At 41.2% G+C, this 10,862-nt stretch overlaps 1 long non-coding RNA gene across 1 annotated transcript; it reads right to left on the bottom strand.

The window, feature by feature from the left end:
• Positions 1 to 2,273: 2,273 nt before the first annotated feature.
• On the bottom strand, positions 2,274 to 9,370 carry LOC142471302 (uncharacterized). Its single transcript, XR_012789394.1, has 2 exons — positions 6,510 to 9,370; positions 2,274 to 4,703 (listed from the first exon to the last, which is right to left on the bottom strand). It is a non-coding gene; the product is annotated as an uncharacterized LOC142471302 (long non-coding RNA).
• Positions 9,371 to 10,862: the final 1,492 nt, after the last annotated feature.

Here is a 10,862-nt window from a genome sequence, read left to right as displayed (position 1 = left end):
TTGTATAACACTGTATGATGCTTTATAACACTGTATGATGCTGTATAACACTGTATGATGCTGTATAACACTGTATGGTGCTGTATAACACTGTATGATGCTGTGTAACACTGTATGATGCTGTATAACTCTGTATGATCTGTATAACACTGTATGATGCTGTATAACACTGTATGACGCTGTATAACACGGTATGATGCTGTATAACACTGTATGATGCTTTATAACACTGTATGATGCTGTATAACACTGTATGATGCTGTATGATGCTGTATGATGCTGTATAACACTGTATGATGCTGTATAGCACTGTATGATGCTGTATAACACTGTATGATGCTGTATAACACTGTATGATGCTGTATAGCACTGTATGATGCTGTATAACACTGTATGATGCTGTATGATGCTGTATAACACTGTATGATGCTGTATGATGCTGTATGATGCTGTATAACACTGTATGATGCTGTATAGCACTGTATGATGCTGTATAACACTGTATGATGCTGTATAACACTGTATGATGCTGTATAGCACTGTATGATGCTGTATAACACTGTATGATGCTGTATGATGCTGTATAACACTGTATGATGCTGTATAACACTGTATGATGCTGTATAGCACTGTATGATGCTGTATAACACTGTATGATGCTGTATAACACTGTATGATGCTGTATAACACTGTATGATGCTGTATAACACTGTATGATGCTGTATGATGCTGTATAACACTGTATGAGGCTGTATAACACTGTATGATGCTGTATAACACTGTATGGTGCTGTATAACACTGTATGATGCTGTATAATGGTGTATGATGCTGTGTAACACTGTAGGATGCTGTATGATGCTGTGTAACACTGTATGATGCTGTATAACACTGTATGATGCTGTATGATGCTGTATAACACTGTATGATGCTGTATAACACTGTATGTTGCTGTATGATGCTGTATAACACTGTCTAACCCTGTATGATGCTGTATAACCCTGTATAACACTCTATGATGCTGTATGATGCTGTGTAACACTGTGTGACACTGTATGACGCTGCATGTGAGTGGGTGAAGCACGTGTTTGAGGGCTGTGTAACATATACAGATGCACCCATGTGTTACCTATTTTATTGTATCTTGTACAGTGGATGGGTTAGGTCACTTTTTTGCCCAGCACTAACACCACTTTGGTGAAAGCTTTCATGTGAGATAATGTGTGCGATAAAAAACAGCTTTATATGGTTTTCAAATAGAGGAAATGTATAATAGCGCTTGGGATCAGACAGTGACTGGCTGGTTGATGCAATCCTTCAGGTTCCAGTAATATATCGGTTACACGAGGAGACCTCTGCATGTGTCAACACGGGTGTGGAAATCCCAGATCACGAGCAGGAAGGGGAAGTGACAGGAGCGCTGCGGAACAGAACATACCGCTGGTGCAATGCTGAGTGTGTGAAACAGACGGTGATTGAAGGCTATTATTCACTTCATCTAATCAGGGGGAAGAGATTTGTTTAGGGAGATACCTTTATTCGTTTATATGAAGGAATTAGCTGCAGCTTCATAACCCCTCGGATTATGTTCAGAATGTATATTTTTTATTTTATGAAAAGAAATGCAATACTAATTTAATATATTATAAGTGTGTCACGGGAGACCAGGTTATTTACACCTTTTTACTGGGATCATTCATTGAGCAAAACAAGGTAATGAAATAAATTGTAATTTATTCGGCATTAATTCGCTTACACACAATGATGCACAAAATACAGACAAAAAGACACACTTAATGTGGGACTGGGGGTCGAAAACTAGACTTTCCTAGGTGCAGGAAACTCTACGGGAGAGTTTTACCCTGACCGGGACTTAGCCCGGAATCTCCTAGAACCCAAATCAGCATAAAATCCCAGCTGAGACATTGGGTGCAAAAGTCGGGATTTAGTCTCTGGTGGGCAGGCTTTTTAGGCTCAAAATCGAAGCTGGCTGCTATTCACACAGAAGCAACTTTGAAAAGTCCGCGCTCTTACTGCCGGGGACTCCGAATCTGATTGGCTCACAGATTGAGAGTCTGGTTACCCCCTACCGTCACCAGCAGTGAAAGTGTGCCCTTGTATTCTCCAACGTCTTAGCGTGAAAATACACCGTCTGCCCGACTCGAGATGACTTCAAACCTCCGGAGGATTTAACCCACTCTTATAGCGCTGATGATCTGGGAAAACAAAATGGCGGACGAGCTCGGGAGAAGACAGTAATTGAGTCAGACAACCATTGAAGCTTTGTCAAAACTGTTCTCTCATTTATTGAAGGGTATACAGCCAGTTTATATAGCAAACTTGAGCATAGAAAAAACACAGATATGAGAACATACTTCCCCTTTTACTTCACAGTCTGTCTATCTCAGCAAAATGACAGTTAGACAGTTTATGGTCTGGGAAAGGGGCTCAATACCGAGTTAGGAGGCCGTTAAGGAAATGGCAGTATGTTGTGAAATGCATTGTTGTGTAACTTATGCCCAATATGGCTGAAGACAAGTTCCTGTTTTCTACAGGGCAAAATAAGTCTGAACAAATACGGTTCAGCTAGCGATAAGTAGGTGACAGGTCAAGTCACATTCTCAGACCTGCCTGCACAGCACAATTACGTATGGCATATGGCATGTGATTAGTTCCTGAGACTTAAACGTTAGTACAGAATAGTTATAGAAAAATGGTTATCCAGCAATCAAAATGGAGTCCCCCCTTATATGCACATTTACAATCCCCCGTTTTGTCATCACAAAATGACAATTAACCTCTAGGATATGGGGGTCTCGTATTGGATTTGAATGTTATCATAATCCATCAAAGGTATCTGGACTCTAGTGGCAGTAGGTCCAGAGTTACATATCATATTTGGGAAACTGTGAATGGGGGCATTAACGTCCAGTGATGCATATGTGTGATCAATTGACTTACCAAAAGGCATAATCATTTTACATAAAGATAAACACATAAATTTGTAACATGAAATAATAACAACTAATACTACAAATATGCAAACGATAAATATCAGTCCCATAACAATTCTCTTTCCCTTATTTTGTCGTGGGTCCATAACCTAACAACTACTATATTGTTTTTGATATTGTTGATATACTTTGTCGTACTGAAGTAGTGGTGCAGGTTTTGGGGGTCCGAAGAAAATAAAAATATATATATATATATATGGCCACAGGAGTTCTTGTTTGTAGAGAGATATATATCGGTGTGGCTGGTATGATATCTTTTCTGTTTACCAGGTTGACTATTACTACAAAAACTATTACCAATTTCTAAATTACTATTCACACTGCTCTTCTGTAACTATTAGCACATTATGGCGGCTAAAACTTGTGAAAATTGGTGGGGGCTAATTTCTACCGGGAGCGATTGCACAAATATCCATCTTGCACGCATCTTTCATACTGCATTTATTCAGAATGGCAAAACAGAAAAATGGCTGCTATGGTAAAAAATGGCTGACTTATGATCCTTTCCTTGTGGCTGACACACGCCTCTGGGTGACCTCCCACTTTCCTCATAGCCTCATATCCAATCTTCTTAGTCCCCTCTTATTCTTTAGAGACAGTCTATTTAAAGAACAGTTAACCATTGCATAGTCCTGCTGGATCAGGAGATTGTCCAATTGTGCCTTGTCATTCTTTTTCGGCCATTATATCGGCACAGTTGATTTCTTCTCGGTCTCTTCTTCTGGGGGACTGCTGACATCACCGAAAAGAGGCATAGCGTCGGTGGGGGTGCAACGCACTTCTGGATCAAAGTTTACTGCATATGACACATACATAGAGAGTGATGAGTAGGACAGACACACACACAAAAGCATCCAATAGCTTCGCTTCCAGAGAACTAATCCAACCACCAAGTCCCAACAAATCCCATCCGTCATCTCTACCTTTAAACACTGGACTATTTTCCCCAAATAACATAAACTATTCTAGTTGCAGGGTAATGTTCTATCTGTCCTCCTATCACAGAGTCAATAACTTCCCTATGGCAAACTCTTATTTCTACACCCTCCGTAACCAATTTCTTATAGATGGTTCTACAAATGTCTTATTTCATATTGTCTTTTTCTCAAGGGGTTAAATATAACACTCATTTTTCCTGGGGTGCAACCTATTGAATATAGATAGTATATTGGATTATATTATACATAAAATATGGGCTTTGTTTACTAGGATTCCATTGTGTGACAAAAGGTGTGCATATATGCTATACACAAATCAATAAAAACAAAATAACAATTACTAAACAAAATATACCTGTTCCTACCCTATCGTCTTTGTGTGCACACTATTTACAAAAACCTAATAGACTATACATTTATAATTAAAATAACAAAACCTGTAAAGAAAAAAAAATTATTAAAAAGTTCAAAGTTCATATGTTGAGGCCTGGAATTTTGGCTGTGTCTCTAGGCTTTTCCACTTTGGATACGGTGCAGATTGAAGCAACTGTGGGTGGTGCTGGGATAAGTTTCATATGCGTAACGTGGATCCAAAAAGAGACCTCTGCCACTTTATTTGCTGTAGTTGTGATGAGTAGTACTTTTAATAGTAGTAGTAGCGCCTTTTCATCTGGGATGAAGAACGTTCTTGCGTAGGAAATGCTTGACCATTAACCCATCTCTCGTAGGTGCACTTTCAACTTTGACATGTGCCTAGAGAGACTCAAAAATATATTAGTTGCATACAATACTTACTAATTGTTTTACTAAACAGTCACTGTGGTCTTGACTTTGCTACAATCTAAATTCATTCAAATTGGTGCCTCAGCTATTGCCAAACCAAAAGAAAAAAATAACTAAAATAATTCTGTATAGAACTCCAAACTAATTACTTGTAATATAATTTCTTTGAAAAGTGCCGAGCACACTGCCAACCTTAAAAGGCACTCAGCATTATTCTTAAAAATAATAATAATAATACTTTCAGATTTCGTTCATCCCGGGCACTAAACCATCTAACTTCTGGGCATAGACAGCTATATGATAAACAGCAATAATACCCCTCCTTTGTTCACATAATTTTATATATGAACAATATTACAGAAAGGATAACAGCATTCAAAACATAACTAACTATTGTTGTTTGATCTGTAGTTAAACTAACTTGAATCCTTTGGGTATAAAATTTGCATTAAAAACACTGAAAACACTACTGAATATAAATATAAGCAACTATTGTCTTCTGACAGAAACATCCTGTAATATAAGAAATTATAGACACAGATTTAAAAACTTTTTTTTTTTTTTTTTTTCCTCGGATTGGAACAAGCTTGAAATAGCTTTCTGGGCATCCTGCCAAAACCTTGGAACAAAACAGATAAGAAGAAAAAAAAAAAAAAAAAAAACTGTTAATTACATTACAATATAATTTGGGACATCTAAAAATGCAGCTCCTCACACGGCCTGATAACAGAATAAAATGTGACACACAAAAGAAACAAAAATAATACAACAAAAATTACCAAGACAAGGCAATGCAAAACTGTTTGATCCTGCTCGCAAACTATATTAATAAAACAGTTAAACCTAATTTGTAGCTACAGAGCTTCGGTTAATTTTCGTGTCTCAAATGTATCTCCGCACATTTTTTTCAACTGGAGACGGGGGGCTAATTATTTTAGATTGTCTGGGCTGCTATTCTGATTCTCTCTCTCCCTCTCTCTCTCGACATGGAGATAGAGAAGTTGGAAAAGGATGTCTTTCTGTTTTTTTAAGAAATCATCGTCTGGCCAGAACGAATAAATCCTCAAAATATACCAGTGACTGGGCTGAATTATATATTTTTTTTTCCTTTTTTTTTTTGACATTTGCCCATCTTTTTGTCCTTTTCTCTATAACCAGTCAAACTCTCCCTTTCCCATTATTGATTAGTTTGTGTTATAGTGCGGGTGTTTCTTACCTTTAAAATTTACACTTAACATGAGCAATTAATTATGTTCTTATTTCAGAAACAATTGCAAGTACCTAGATAAAATTGTATATATACAATAAACCGACATTCATATTATTCAATGCACATAAAACTTTCACATAGTTAGGATTCACTCAGATTATACAAGCACACAGGGATTACTCAATCAACCTTTTTACCATATTTATAAAATTTAATAAAACATTCTGGGGAAAAACTAATTTTCCTACCTTGAATTTACACACAAAACATATTTTCCATTAAGATTTACAATACTTGAGAATCTCAATACCGGCGGGAAAGACCCGTCTGAATTTAGACAAGAATATTCTACTAAAAAAAATTCTCTGGTTCCCTTCTTAGGGGCTGGTTTGCAATTACTGGAAAAATATCTTGTCTCTTTACAATCATAGCACTTCCTGTCCTTTCTTTTCCCTTGCTTTCTTAGCTTCTCTGCTCTTTTTTTTTTCCTTCTTACGTTATGTTAAATATAAATACAGCAGTTTGGAGTTATAACACATTTTTTTTTTAGCGTTGTTTTGACAGACCTGCATAAAATTGTGCCACAGTGTCAGTATCTGATTCTGATTCATCCTGTGACTTTTCCCTGTCCCATGAACGGTCCCTGACAGGGGTTAATTCCTGCCTAGAGTCCGTCTCTTCCCCATCCGTACCGATCTGCCTGGCAGGCATATCAATAGGGAGTGGTCTAGGGAGCCTATTGCTTCGGGTTCCCCATGAAGCCATAAGAACTTCTTTATCGGAGACTGCCTCAGAGCCTGTGACCGAGGAAAGGTTAAGGGATCAGGGTTTTTTTTTTTTTTTTTTTTAGAACAGGGACACTGGGGTAAATTGGGGCTACCTATGGAAATGGTAATTGTCCCGATGCCATAGGGGGAGGGGGCAAATATGCATTTTGAGAGTTATATATATATAAAAAAAAAATTCAGTTGACAGCACTTAAAAGATGCAATTTTGACACAGGCTGCAGCATATTCCTTATCAGTTTTAATAATGCTAAAATCAACCTCTGCTTCAGCACAATCCTGTGTGTCAGCTAACAATGATTCATATTCGCGTTTTTTTAGCAGTGCGAATCAAATCGTTCCTGGTAGTATTTTTAGGTAAGAAAACAGATGATTGCGGTGTAATTAGGACAGGTTTGGCATTACTATGTGCGGGAGTTAATGTTACAGCACATGAATCAGTCAATACCTCTTTAAATTCCTCAGCTAGTTCCCTTACAGAAGCACAAAAATCCTTAACTCTATGATTGCTGGCTCCTGCAGATGACTTAGACGTCACAGAACCTGCGGAAGCAGTGGTTTCTTTAAGTTTTCTTAAAGGCAATTGGTTACGGGGTGATGGTATATCGGAATGAGACGAATCTGAAGTATCGTCTTCCCATTCACTCTCCCTGGAGACAGGGGGTGAAACGAGAGATGAAACTTTTGTGGAGCTTACGGCATTGGGAAGCTTTCTGTTTGGGCTTTCTTTACAGGACGACTTATGATGCTCAGATTCAGATAGGTGTGCCACCTCTGATTCTGCATCGTCTCTCAACTCCACATAGGTGGGTAGAGAGGGCTGTGGGCAAATGCCATTACTCTCCTCCCTGCGTACGGATGCAGGAGGTTTGGGGTGATGACTTGCAGCATAGTGTGATAACGCTGCCAACATGTTAGGATCAAAACTTGGAAAATAGTGGCACAGGTGTGATAGGACTATACGGGGGTATTTGTAACATCACAGAAGGCGGTGGTGGTGGGGGTAACACATCTGGAGGTAGAAACTCCTATGGGGGTGCATTAGGGGCTTGGGAATACATTGTAGTGAGATTATCAGGCGGGGGTGGCCAAATTGGCTCCTCAAATTTTGGGTTATTATTTTGTTTAGCCTCATCAATGTGAGGTGCAACTTTTACCCAAATGCGGCCACATAATGCCATATAATGCATGTCCCACTCGGGATCAGGCTGAAACCATAGCCATTCAGGATCTCCACCCAAACATAATCCTTTTATCATTGTCATATGAAATGCGGCAAAACTACCTTCCCATCATTTAGACAATACAATACACACTTGATTAAAATAACCAAAATCAAGCCCGTTTTGCACTGTAAAAAGATATGGGCAACACAGCGTAATATCATGCACTTATATACTTAGCACTTATATACTTAGCACTTATATACTCAGCACTTATATATCCTACGCACTGATATACTTATCTTGTATATGTTTACGCACAGATAGACTCAGCACTTATATACTTATGCACTTATATATACTTAGCACTTTATATGTCTTATATATCTTAGTTTATATATATAACGACATGCCCATGCACAATAATACAGAAAAAAGAAAAAAATCCCTTAAAAATCCCGTACAATCCTCCTCCCCCCTTAAAAAAAAAATACACTTTTCCCACAGACACTGTAAGAGTTTTTCAAGCAGATACCCAACTATATCGCTTGTTCCTATCTCTCAACAGGGACTATAACCCTGTGTATATACTTCTGTCAAGGATTCATGTAATCCTGACTTCACTTTGAGTCCTTTACTCAAGTGTCTCTATGGTTTTTCCTTAACCTTGAATCATCCGGTGCAGCGGTAACTCTAAAAAACTTCTAAACTTTAAAACCTTATGGGCTCTTTGGGCAAGGAGACACAGACGGATAATATACAGATAAAATATATATCTTGTATGCTTACCCCGAATGTGGCTTCTTTCCCAACTTCCGACACCATGAAAGTGTGCCCTTGTATTCTCCAACGTCTTAGCGTGAAAATACACCGTCTGCCCGACTCGAGATGACTTCAAACCTCCGGAGGATTTAACCCACTCTTATAGCGCTGATGATCTGGGAAAACAAAATGGCGGACGAGCTCGGGAGAAGACAGTAATTGAGTCAGACAACCATTGAAGCTTTGTCAAAACTGTTCTCTCATTTATTGAAGGGTATACAGCCAGTTTATATAGCAAACTTGAGCATAGAAAAAACACAGATATGAGAACATACTTCCCCTTTTACTTCACAGTCTGTCTATCTCAGCAAAATGACAGTTAGACAGTTTATGGTCTGGGAAAGGGGCTCAATACCGAGTTAGGAGGCCGTTAAGGAAATGGCAGTATGTTGTGAAATGCATTGTTGTGTAACTTATGCCCAATATGGCTGAAGACAAGTTCCTGTTTTCTACAGGGCAAAATAAGTCTGAACAAATACGGTTCAGCTAGCGATAAGTAGGTGACAGGTCAAGTCACATTCTCAGACCTGCCTGCACAGCACAATTACGTATGGCATATGGCATGTGATTAGTTCCTGAGACTTAAACGTTAGTACAGAATAGTTATAGAAAAATGGTTATCCAGCAATCAAAATGGAGTCCCCCCTTATATGCACATTTACAAGCAGTGCAACTAAAAATCTATAACTTGTACTACGCAATATATATCTATATATTTGGAAACGAACTTCAAGCGCTACAATGAAAAATGATCTATTGTGTGTAAATAGCCACAGTGCAATATAATAAAATAATATGATATATATATCTATATCTAATATATCTATATCTAATATATCTATAGATAGTTCCCCCTTTTTTCTCCTTGTTGTGCGATTTAAGATCTTTTTATCTTATACTATATTAGTGAAAACACTGTATGTTTGCCTGCCTGGATGTCCGGTGTCCCTAGGGGAAATCTCATTGGTCCCTTGGGTCGCCCGCCCCCGCACACCTCTCATTGGCCTGAGGCGGAGTGACGGCCCACACACACACACACACACACACACACACACACACACACACACACACACACACACACACACACACACACACACACACACACACACACACACACACACACACACACACACACACACAACACAGCAGCTCTATACACACACACACAACACAGCAGCTCTACACACACACACAACACAGCAGCTCTATACACACACACACATACACAACACAGCAGCTCTATACACACACACACACACACACAACACAGCAGCTCTATACACACACACACACAACACAGCAGCTCTATACACACACACACACAACACAGCAGCTCTATACACACGCACACACCCTCTGTCCGCCCCCCTCCCCCCCCTCACGTGCGCCGTCCTGCACTGGCTCCGGACGGGAAGCGCGGCCCTCCTACCCCAGCCGCTCCCTTACCTCCCCGCTCAGGTAAGTCACTGTGCGTCCCGCCTCAGCCTCAGGCCCACTGGGCGTCCCGCCTCAGCCTCAGGCCCACTGCGCGTCCCGCCTCAGCCTCAGGCCCACTGCGCGTCCCGCCTCAGCCTCAGGCCCACTGCGCGTCCCGCCTCAGCCTCAGGCCCACACACACAGGGCGCTTCCTACCGCCGCTGAGCCAGACGCCACATCGAGCGGGCGCCGGGGGGGGGGGGGGAGCGCGAGTCTTAGGCCCACACAGGGCGCTTCCTGCATCCGCCTGCACGCCTCACTCAGCAGGACGGCACATCTGGGGACCAAGCGGGCGCCGGGGGGGGGGGGAGCGCGAGTCACAGGGAACGGGGGGGGGGGAGTCACGGGGAACGGGGGGGGGGGAGTCACGGGGAATGGGGGGGGAGTCACGGGGAACGGGGGGGCCACCAGCCGAACCAGCAGGGGGACGGACGCACAGAGATGGGGGGGGAAATGCCCATACATAAATTATGACTATACATATGCCCACTGCTCTCCACCCCCCCCACTCCCCTTTCCCCCCCCCCCTTTCCCCTTCCCCCCCCCCTTTCCCCTTTCCCCCCCGCTCCCCTTTCTCCCCCCCCCGTTCCCCTTTCTCCCCGCCCCGCTCCCCTTTCTCCCCCCCCGCTCCCCTTTCTCCCCCCCCCGCTCCCCTTTCTCCCCCCCACTCCCC

Source organism: Ascaphus truei, chromosome 1 (assembly GCF_040206685.1).
Source record: "Ascaphus truei isolate aAscTru1 chromosome 1, aAscTru1.hap1, whole genome shotgun sequence".
In the NCBI taxonomy this organism is placed as follows: domain Eukaryota; kingdom Metazoa; phylum Chordata; class Amphibia; order Anura; family Ascaphidae; genus Ascaphus; species Ascaphus truei.
Note: the sequence above shows the minus strand (reverse complement) of the source record. Positions and strands in the feature narration are given on the sequence as shown.